This window comes from Mandrillus leucophaeus, unplaced genomic scaffold (genome assembly GCF_000951045.1).
Source record: "Mandrillus leucophaeus isolate KB7577 unplaced genomic scaffold, Mleu.le_1.0 Scaffold178, whole genome shotgun sequence".
NCBI classification, from domain to species: domain Eukaryota; kingdom Metazoa; phylum Chordata; class Mammalia; order Primates; family Cercopithecidae; genus Mandrillus; species Mandrillus leucophaeus.
Genome location: NW_012101787.1, coordinates 3287225 through 3298058, shown reverse-complemented (window position 1 = coordinate 3298058; position 10834 = coordinate 3287225). Strand labels below are relative to the sequence as shown.

At 43.8% G+C, this 10834-nt stretch overlaps 1 long non-coding RNA gene across 1 annotated transcript in view; it reads right to left on the bottom strand.

The window, feature by feature from the left end:
* Nucleotides 1–3638, bottom strand: part of LOC105537677 — a 94257-nt gene extending 90619 nt beyond the window's left edge. The window contains exon 1 of the long non-coding RNA XR_001005759.1: nt 3063–3638. This is a non-coding gene — a long non-coding RNA (uncharacterized LOC105537677). The remainder of the gene's footprint in view (nt 1–3062) is intronic.
* Between the last annotated feature and the right edge of the window lie 7196 nt (nt 3639–10834).

Here is a 10834-nt window from a genome sequence, read left to right as displayed (position 1 = left end):
CCTGAAGGGGAGGCTACGGAGCCCAGGCTTTTGCATGTAAGCAGTGAGGAAGACGAGATCTTTGTTTAGGAAGGTCATTCTGTGGCTGGACCAGACAGAGGAGAAACCGGGGGCCAAGGGATCCATTAAGGGCAAAGCAGTAGCCCAGGTAAGAGATGGTGAGGCTCGGCCGGGCGCGGTGGCTCACACCTGCAATCCCAGCACTTTGGGAGGCCAAAGTGGGCGGATCACGAGGTCAGGATTTCAAGACCAGCCTGACCAACATGGTGAAACCCCGTCTTTACTAAATATACAAAAATTAGCCAGGTGTGGTGGCAGGCACCTGTCATCCCAGCTACTCAGGAGGGTGAGGCAGGAGAATCCCTTGAACCCACGAGGCAGAGGTTGCAGTGCGCCAAGATCGCGCCATTGCACTCCAGCTTGGTTGACAGAGTGAGACTCCGTCTCAAAAAAAAAAAAAAAAAAAAATGGTAAGGCTCAAGAGGAGGTGGTGGGGCAGAGGCCTCAGGGACCTGAAGGGAGAGGAGTCAAGGGTGACCACAAGATTCCTAGTTGAGTCACAAATCAATGAAGCCCTGAACTGCTGGAAAGTTCTAGATCTACAGATACTCCAGGTCACAGCAAGGCACCCTGAGATCAGCGCTTTAACATAAAATTGCAGTGAGTGTCCTAAAACCCCAGGCAGCTGCAGATTCAGGAGATGACTCCAAGGCTGCCTTTGTATCCTAACAATCACAAAGCTTCTAGCAGCTTACTCTCCATAACACTCCACGTAGTCCAAGAGCCCTGCATGCTGGAGCTCACCAGACATCCTTATAAAAATCCAAGGGCCCTTTCCTTTAGATACAATTCCTCAACTGTAGAGTATTAAATAACTTGCCGGGTGTGGTGGCTCATGCCTGTAATCCCAGAACTTTGGGAGGCTGAATGCGGGTAGATCACCTGAGGTCAGGAGTTCAAGACCAGCCTGGGCAACATGATGAAACACTGTCTCTACTAAAAGTACAAAAATTAGCTGGGTGCAGTGGCGCGTGCCTGTAATCCCAGCTAGTTGGGAGGCTGAGGCAGGAGAATCACTTGAGCCCGGGAGGCGGAGGTTGCAGTGAGCTAAGATTGTGTCACAGCACTCCAGCCTGGGCAACACAGCGAGACTCTATCTCAAAAAAAAAGAATACCGTATAACCCCAGGTGTTGCCAAAGATGTTCACTCAGAATTGAACTCTGAAGTCTTCCAGAAGTCTGTTAACCACAAAACTGTCTATCTCCAAAGTAGAAGCAAAGATAAAGAAATGTTTGTTGAATGGCTGATGTCCACTGCAAGCTGGGTGCATTAACCAAATTTCACTTTGAAGACTATGCACGTGGCAAAATTAAATGCACCAATAGTACTAACATAAAGGTAGGCAGGAAGGCACCTAATGTACTACAATAGCTTGTATAGCATCAGCCTCATCCAGTGATCAAGGTGACCAAATAAATCATCTTTAATACACACTCACACACACACACAACACACACAGAGTATAGACTCCAAAGTTTCCATTGTAAGACACATTTGCTGACACTACTAGTGTGCACTTGATGCCCTGGATCCTCAAGACATCACCAGGTGCCAGCGCAGGGGCTCACGCCTATAATCCCAGCATTTTGGGAGGCCAAAGTGGGTGGATCACGAGGTCAGGAGTTTGAGACCAGCCTGGCCAACATAGTGAAACCCTATCTCTACTAAAAATACAAAAAAAAAATTAGCCAGGTGTGGTGCCAGGTGCCTGTAATCCCAGTTACTTGGGAGGCTGAGGCAAGGAGAGTCACTTGAACCTGGGAGGCGGAGGTTGCAGTGAGCCGAGATCGCGCCACTGCACTCCAGCCCGGGTGACAGTGCGAGACTCCGTCTCAAAAAAAAAAAAAAGACATCACTGGGTTTGGTGAGAAGAGACAGCACACATACCTGCCTGGCACTTGGCTGCTCTTCTTTGGAGACAGAGGGTACAGTTTATATCCCGCAGTTTTACTCAACAGGGGATACCACCAGCAGTTTGGCCAGGGTAATCCTGTATGGGACTGTCCCCTACACCATGTAAATTGGGCATTTACAATTCTTAACTACATCCTCCCAAATGCCAGTAAGTTATTGAGAAAACCTGAAACACCCCCATACATTTTCAAACGCCCCCTAGGGTTGCCACACTACCTCCGGTGAAGAACTCTTGCAGTATTCACCGATGAGGTTTTTCTCTATAAATACTCTGTTTTCCTACCTGGTGAAAATAATGACTGCCCGTACTTGTCCATCTGATATGGTATAAAGAAATAATCTTTTTTTTTTTCAAAGAAGCAACATGTCAAATAAGCCTTCAATGTTCTAGAGTTCACTGCTATTTTTCAGCAGAAGCAAATCACTGAGCTAAATTACAAAGAGACCATAGCTATCTCCAGGGCTTTAAAAGGCTGATGCAGTATTTTTTCTTGGAGAATTTAAAAATAAAATGCAGTTCAAACTCTAGAACCTACAGTGAGGTTTTTCTCATAAATTCTGGAACATTACAAGTTCTATAAATCAAACCCTGAAGAATGAGAGTACCAAGGCAAAGAACCCTCAGAACAAAGATTATGCAAAAGGATCACTGGTGATTTTCTATTTTTACATGAATTATAATGGCAGTGAAATAAAACTTGCCCTTCTGAACTCCACCCCCATACTTGTGCTACGATTATTAAAGTACTTTGCATTGGGAATATACTTTAATTCCAAGACTTCGAGTGCTAACATTTGGACAGAATGTACTGACTAAGTTATATTAATCAAATGGTTAGTAATAAACCTTTCTCTACCATAAAGTAAATCCTTTTTAAAAAAAGAAAAAAAAAGTCTAATCCTTCCTAACCCAAGAAATATGCCCAAGGGTATCTACAGGAATGGCTGCAGTAACTGGCAAATGCTGGCAGGAGTTTTCCAATGATTGAAGTCAACAAATCCTCAGGAAACATGCTCAGACAGATGGTACTTAAAAAAAAACCAAAAACCTACTGCATTTAGATTTATAGGAAGATTTTTCACTTACTTCAAATTTCTGTATAATCCTCGTTCCTCTAAGTTAAAGGAGGAAAGAAAATCACACTGCAATTCCTTATTTTTCTAATTTAAAAAACAAAACAAAACACGTTATATCCTCGAATCCAGCTTTGGATGTCTTCGAGTATTTTCTTGGAGTCTCTTTCCAGTGAATACTACTTTCAAATTCTAAGCACAAAGTAAAATCCCAAATGTTAGCCCAAATAGCGTTGTACAAAATCAAAGATCACGATGTCAACAAGCAACTGCATCTATCAGAAGCAATGATGATTCAGAACAGGATAAATTTAGAATGGTGTTTTCCAAAAGGCTTTCTGGATGTCAAATTTAGGAAACAGGTAAAGGCTACATCCCAAAAGTTCCTCTCCAAAAAGAACGCCAAAATATTAATAAAAAGAGTCTTCTTTTTGAAGTTTTTCGTCCCCTAGTGTCCTCGAGGCTGAACTTCCCCAACCTGGACTCGGTGAAGCCATCCATTACTGGGCAAATCCACGTGAAACCTGAGGACACTTCAGCCTGGGGAGGACGCAGTCAGAGCAGTGAAGCAACTTCACATGGGACGGGCCTTTTATGGCCTGAACTCGAGAGCCTTGATACCAGCTCATCTACCAGAAATAGCTCTGGAAATTCAGAGGAGCCCATCAGCTGTTGCAGCAGGCCTGGCCAGCAGCTACTTCAAATGCAATTAGGTTGTCCACACTGTCTTTCGGCTTGCTTTATAGAGAAATTAAAAACACAACAGCAGTCTACTGAATAAGCTACAACAATACAGACTTGGATGAACAAACATTTCTCTAACTTAGTTTTTTTGGGCTGAAAATACAGCACACAATCGTTGATAAAGCTCAGACACTGAACACCCCAAAAGTAAGTAACAGACATATATGCAATGAATACCCGAAAAGTAACTAACAGACGTACACATCTATGAAACAGCATGATATAACGGCACATGTCTCTACAAGTTTACAAATTCTGTAACCTCTGTGGATTTCTTCCCACTTCCAATAACTGTAGAAAATGAATCATCAGAAGAAAGCATTGTGCTGGAAGTACTTTCCCGAAAATGACACAAATATTTTATCTTAAAGCCAAAGTCAGTCCTCTGAACTGGCAAGATCTATCTTCCTATGTCTCTCAGGTAGCTTACCTCACTGAAAAACCAGATAAACCTAAACTAGTGAAAAAAATATTAACTATGAAGCACAACCACTTCTTAAATGGTCATATGCATTTTTTTAAACATTAAAAGGCCACTGACATGTTGAATACACTCAAATGTCACAACCGTGTTTACAAAAATACTTACAATTGTAGGTCTCTCTCCCTGTCGGTACCAAGAACAGAGAGTCTTAATTGTCTGCGCCAACTTCAATATAGACCACAAACCCCGTAAGACTTGGGCTGGAGTACAGCAAAAGCTGTGTGCTGCGCCGGGCCTCCCAGTGGTATGCCTCTGGGTGTCAGGGTTCTCAGACCACCAGCTGCTTCAGCCAGCACCGGAGGCCTCTCTAAGCAGTATCTAAATTCCTGTTACTAATTAACCCTACAGAACAATGCCTCTCCCTAAGAGGAGAGTCCTGAGGCCAGGTGAAGAGATGACAGGTGTAATAATTAAACATTGGTTTCACAACCGTTTAGTGCTAGGGGTAAAAAAAAATTGTCCCAGCCAACTTTTTTTTTTTTTTTTTTTTAACCCATCTCAAGATGACAAACAAAATTTCATAGCATGGCTTCTGCATCCTAATCTCAGTCCTGACCCTGATCTTCTTTTCCCTTGGACCATATTGGCTTTTTCCTCATTTTAAAGTTTATTTGATCTTGTTTTACGTATTTTTATAAGCTGTGTTAAGCCCCTCCCTAGAGAAAAGTAGGGCAAAAATATATAAAAGCTTACATAAAACAGTTCACTATCTGGGTCTTCTCTGTAAAGAGAAGATAAGAGGAGAAAATGAATCGCTGTTACCACAATAGTGCTATTTCCTTCCTAAAAAAGATTCACTCCCACAAAATAAACATCGATCTTTTGTATGCCTCTTAAGCACTGCTTCCCTGTAGCAACCAAACTGTCCTAGATTAATGCACTGGAGTCGAATAGGGTAAGTCTCCTTCGTCACTTCTTTTACATATCCTTTTTGTCTTTGATTATTTAAATCCCAGTTAATTCTTCCTGTGCAATCCATGTAAACACTTTCCTAATTTTTTGCTATCTGCCTGACTTAGAAGACTCATCACACTCACTTCTTTCCAGTGATGATAATCATGAATCGGAAGAAAAATCAACATACAAAAGATGTCAGTTATCTGCCAACTGATCTACAGGTTAACACAATTCCTATCAAAATCTTGCAAGGTGTTTTTTGGTTTTGTTTTGTTTTGAGACATGGTCTTGCTCTGTTGTCCAGGCTGGAGTAGAGTTGGGCAATCATGGTTCACTGCAGCCTCAATCTCCCCAGTTCAAGCAATCCTCCTGCCTCAGTCTCCTGAATATCTGGGGCTACAGTTGTGCACCACCACAATGGGCTAATTTTTTAATTTGTTAGTTTTTATAAAGATGGGGTCTCATTAGGTTGCCCAGACTTGTCTCGAACTCCTGGGCTTAAGCCATCCTCCCACTTTGGCCTCCGGAAGTGCTAGGATTACAGGTGTGAGCCACCGTGCCTGGCCTCACAGTGATTTTTGGCAGATATTCTAAAATTTATACGTAAAGGTACAGGCCCTAAAATAGCTAAAAACCATCTTGAAAAAGAAGAAAAAAGTTAGGCCGGGCATGGTGGCTCATGCCTGTAATCCAGCACTTTGGGAGGCTGAGGTGGGTGGATCACCTGAGGTCAGGAGTTCGAGACCAGCCTAACCAACATGGCGAAACACTGTCTCTACTAAAAATACAGAAAAATTAGCCGGGCGTGGTGGTGCATGCCTGTAATCTCAGCTACTAGGGAGGCTAAGGCAGGAGAATCACTTGAACCCAACCCCGGGAGACAGAGGTTGCAGTGAGCCAAGATCGTGCCACTGCACTCCAGCCTGGGCAACAGAGTGAGACTCTGTCTCAAAAGAAGAAAAAAGTTAGAGCAATTAATCTATCCCATATTAAGGCCAACTGGATAACTGCAGTAATCAAGACAATGCAGCACTGGCAAAAAGACAGACACATAACATAGATCAGTGGAACAGACCGAAGAACCCAGAGACAGGTCCACATGAATATGCCAAACTGATTTCTATGCCATTCAACAAATAGTGCTAGAGCAATTAGACACCCCTAGGCAAAAGCAATGAGCTTCTACCCAATCCTCATTGTGGTACGTCCATACCATGGAATACTACTTATCAATAAAAAGGAAAAAATTATTAGTACATGCCACGACCTGGATAAGAATCCAGGGAATTATGCTGAGTGACCGAAGGCCAATTCCAAAATGTTAGATATTATACAAGTACATTTACATAACATTTCCCAGATGACAACGTTATAGAAATGGAGAAGAGATGGGAGTTGTTAGAGGTGAGGGATGAGGGTGAGGTGGTTTAGCAGGGCCACATGAGAGACCCCTGTTCTGGAACTCTTCTATTGGATTGACCATATCAGTATCAATATCCTGGTTGTGATACTATTGTATAGCTTGGAAAGATGTTATCACTGGAGAAACTGGGTAAAAAGCCCTCATGATCACTTTGTATTATTTCTTACAACTACATCTGAATCTATAATTATCTCAAAATTAAAAGTTTAATTAAGCTGGGAGGGGTGGCTCACACCTGTAATCCCAGAACTTTGGGAGGCTGTGGCAGATGGATTACCTGAGGTCAGGAGTTTGAGACCATCCTAGCCAATGTGGTGAAACCCTGTCTCTACTAAAAATACAAAAATTAGCCAGGCATGGTGGCTGGCAAGTGCCTGTAATCCCAGCTACTCAGGAGGCTGAGGCAGGAGAATTGCTTGAACCCGGGAGGCAGAGGTTGCAGTGAGCTGAGATTGTGCCATTGCACTCCAGTCTGGGTGGCAAGGGTGAAACTGACTCAAAAAAAAAAAAAGGTTTAATTAAGTATTTTTTCCAAGGAAAAAGCACCCCAACTCCAAAAAACAAACCTACTTCAAATGAAATTTTCAAATATAATCCATTTGTAAATGGGTGACTTACTGTAACTGTATTTCACATAAATCTATACAGATTTACTTATTATCAGTGCCATCTTAAGAATTTCAAACTGGAAATATTTCTTTTTCCCTACAAGAATGAAAGTTAATCCAAAAGTAAAATATCTGATATAGAATAAGAAATGGAGAGTATCGCTTTCCAATCGAATGTGTTTATTTACCAGGCTGTGTAGATACTTTAAAAGAGCACCTCTAATATCTAAGGCCCATCCAAAAATAAAAAAGGAAACCTGTACATAATTTTCAGAAATTTCATCTACTGCCCCAGATTATTAATTTTTAAAACCTGACCTACCCTGGAGAAATAGCAAGAAAACAACTTTTTGGAAAGGGAGGAGATCGGGTCATCTCAATTTTTGATTATATTTCATTTTTAGAGATGGGGTCTCACTATTTTGCTCAGGCTGGTCTTGAACTCCTGAGTTCATGTGATCCTCCTGCCTCAGCCCTCTGAGTAACTGGGATAATGAAACCGTGCCACTGCACTGGTCTTCCGATGTGAATACTGCTATAAATATAATAGAAAACAAGTTTTTGAAATCTGTTCTCTAGAACTTTTCCTTTGTCATTTTTGTTTTACTTTTTCTTGAGACAGAGTCTCACTGTGTCGCCAGGCTGGAATGCAGTGGCATGATCTCGGCTCACTGCAACCTCTGCCATCCGAGTTCAAGTGATTATCCTGCCTCAGCCTCCCAAGTAGCTGGGACTACAGGTGTGCGCCACCAGACCCAGCTAAGTTTTGTATTTTTAGTATGACGGGGTTTCACCATGTTGGCCAGGATGGTCTTGATCTCTTGACTTCATGATCTGCCCACCTCGGCCTCCCAAAGTGATGGGATTACAGGCATGAGCCACTGCACCTGACCCCCATTTTTTTTTTTTTTTTGAGATGGAATTTCACTCTTGCTGCCTAGGCTGGAGTGCAATGGCACGATCTCGACTCACTGCAACCTTCGCCTCCCGAGTTCAAGCGATTCTCCTACCTCAGCCTCCCAAATAGCTGGGATTATAGGCACGTGCCACCACATCCGGCTAATTTTTGTATTTTTAGTAGACGGGGTTTCACCATGTTGACCAGGCTGGTCTCGAACTCCTAACCTCACATGATCTGCCTGCCTTGGCCTCCCAAAGTGCTGGGATTACAGGAGTGAGCCACTGTACCTGGCCGAACTCTTTATTCTTGAAAATAAATAGGTAACAGTTCAGCTTCCCAGAAGTAGAATGGGCAGATGGAGGATTCAGGGCCCTTTATCCTCTCAGTTTCCATAACATAAAACCTAGACCCAAACTCCCTGAATCGCCACTTTGGAGGCCAGTCGAACTTATGCTGGACTTTTCTGGTGCTTTGGGGAACACCAGGTCATACACGGAAAAGATGAGGCTTCCTTTCAGTTCGCTGAGGAGGCAGAACAAGCCCAGAACATGCTCCAGCGACTCATCTTCTGCCCCCGAAGTTCCTTTGGCCCCACCTCTCTCTTCAAGCTCTCGCCCACCTTCTCTTCTTTTTATCACCCTGAATGTTCCAGAACCACTGTCTCCTCTCCCCCAGCCCCATGTGCTTCCCAGCCAGTTTTGTCATTGGATTCTGGCTCCCCTACAACCCAGAAACTGCTCTCCTGACAACACACTCTTCTGAGGCTTCATCTGGACGTGGCCTCTATGGCGTCTGGCACTTTCTGATCACTTCCGCCTCCACAGAATGTCCTCTTTGTAAAATGTCTCCAACACTCCTTTCCTCAGCTCTCCCAGGCCTTTCTGATCACTCCTCAGTTGTTTCACTGAGTGTCCACCTCTGCCTCCCTCAAAAGTCCATATGTTTCCCAGGACTCCGAGCCTGCTGGTATCATCCTACCTTCTCTCAGAGTGAGCTCCGTCTGCCACACCTAAAGCATAAGTCAGAAGGTTGGAGATTCCCTGAAGTTCAGCAAACCAGGAGTATCTCACGGGAACATGGAACTCAAGAGAAATCAAGCTACACCCGTCATCTCCCATCTCCCATCTCCCATCGGGAAACTTGTTCCTGGTTTCCTACCTGACCACAACCTCCCCATCGCAACTTGGCCACCCAAACCAGAAATCAGGGCCCTGCCTCACTTGAGTGATCACTCAGATCTCAGCAGTCACTATGCCTTCGTTCCTGCCTTTAACCTTCCTCTCTCCTTCCACCCCGTTGATGTTCTCATGGGCCTGAGTCAGGCTTATGCCTGGAGTCTCCAAACTCCACTCCCACCTCTCTAAACCCAGCCTCTCTGCTGCTTCAAGAATGGCCTTTAAACAGCCCCACCCTGCCTGCTCACTCCCAATCAAAACCCTCCTGGGGAGTGCCCCAGCGGTTCTCAAGCATAGGCCTGCAAATGCTGCCTCCACCAGACAGGTGGATAGCGCTTGCTCCTCACCCATGGAAGCCCATAAGGCAAACTTTTCGTCTTTTTTATATTTTATGTTTTTATTTTTTAATCTAGCAAATTCTCCCAGATCCTGATACATATGGCAAGTTTTTAAAATTAAATGTGTTAAAAGGGGCTGAGTGCAGTGGCTCATGCCTGTAATCCTAGCACTTTGGGAGGTCGAGATGGAAGGACTGGAAGCAAAGAGTTTGAGACCAGCCTGGGCAACATAGTGAGACCTCATCTCTTTTAAAAAAATAGTAAAATGAATATAATAAAATATAAAGTTTAAAACAATAGGCTGGGCATGGTAGCTCATTCCTGTAATCCCAGCACTTTGGAAGGCGGAGGTGGGAGGATCACCTGAGGTCCAGAGTTTGTGACCAGGCTGGCCAACATGGTGAAACTCGTCTCTACTGAAAATACAAAATTAGCCAGGCATGGTGGTGCGAGCCTGTAATTCCAGCTACTGCAGAGGCTGAGGCAAGAGCATTGCTTGAACCTGGGAAGCAGAGGTTTCAAAGAGCTGAGATCGCGCTACTGCACGGCTGCCTGGGTGACAAGAGCGAAACTCCATCTCAAAATAAATAAAATAAAATAAAATAAAAAATAAAAATAAAGTTGTTAAAGGACAAATGTAAGACTATCCTTAGAATCATTGTCACTGTCTTGCATTTAGATATTCCTCAGTAGGAGAAAAAAGGTATCCAGTTACAAATAAACACTTTGGAAATGACACTTAACCCTCAGGTTATCTCGCACAGACTGAGACCTGCAGTGACTTACTTTTGCAGGTGTATTTCTACAAGCTGTGAGGCTTACAAGGACGCGATACCTCGCTTCATTACCAACACCGCATTTAGATAAACCTACGAGGGATGTGATTACTTGTGTGGGTGGAAAACAGAAAACAAAACAAAACAAAAAAATAAAGGATGGCCAGCCTGTTGGATATATTCCAAAGTCCCACTTCTCTGAGCTGGAACCTCCTATCCTCCCTCCCACCAGCAGGTGACCTGTGCCCAACCATGAGACGCCACCCTGGCCATCCTTCCTATGCCTACCTAGTTTGTTCTCTCTGCTCAGAATGCCTGTCCACCTTCTCACTTAGAAAACCCCTAATCTGGCCGGGTGCGGTGGCTCATGCCTATAATCCCAGCACTTTGAGAGGCTGAGGCAGATGGCTCACCTGAGGTCAGGAGTTCGAGACCAGCC